This window comes from Orycteropus afer, unplaced genomic scaffold (assembly GCF_000298275.1).
Source record: "Orycteropus afer afer isolate SDZICR_OR568_19922 unplaced genomic scaffold, OryAfe1.0 scaffold00048, whole genome shotgun sequence".
NCBI lineage: Eukaryota > Metazoa > Chordata > Mammalia > Tubulidentata > Orycteropodidae > Orycteropus > Orycteropus afer.
Window position 1 is genome coordinate 7305272 of NW_006921635.1, and position 754 is coordinate 7306025.

A 754-nucleotide genomic window follows, 5' to 3' on the forward strand; every position below is an offset into this window, starting at 1 on the left:
TCTGAAATCACCCCACGCCATGCCTCCCTGCCTCAGAGTCTGTGGGTGCAGGGGTCTGCCTGTCCACAGGGGCAGTGCACATCTATGTGTGTACAAACGCAGGCGTGCACATGCATGCACACGCACACACACAGATGCACAAACACACGCACATGGCCGGCTCACTCTCCAGTTCCCTCCTCAGAGCTTTCTCGTCAGGTTGGCGGAACAAGAATATCGATGAGACAGACAGCGTGAGGTGCCAACAGCCGGCACAGCCGTCTCTCTCTGTGGGGCAGGCAGGTTGTCCCCTCTTCCCGGCCCCCTGGGACCTTTACCAGCGGCTCCCAAGCCCCTTTCCCAGAGAGACATCCACGAGCATGTATCACAGACATGGGGTGGCAGAGCTCGGTGACAGGGCATCGTGGCACTCACGTGTAGACACAGCCCCCTCCTTTGTGCGCAGCTGGCACTCACATTGTCTGAGTATCTGCTGGGGCTCAGCCTCTTATCAGGCATTTCCCATGTGGAGACTCAATCCCCCAACCACCAGGTAAGTCGGCATTTGGAGCCCGTGTGACAGGTAAGAAAAGCCTTGGAGGGCTGAGAAAAATTGCCCAAGTGCACCCAGGTGGTGAGGGGCGGCAGTGAACAAAAATGTAAAGGAATTCCAAGTCCTTCGGGGACTTACAGGGGAAATAAAATATATAGCCCCATTCTGACATCCTGCCTGGGTGTGTCTTTGTAATAATAACTATTGTTGTCGGGTGCTGTC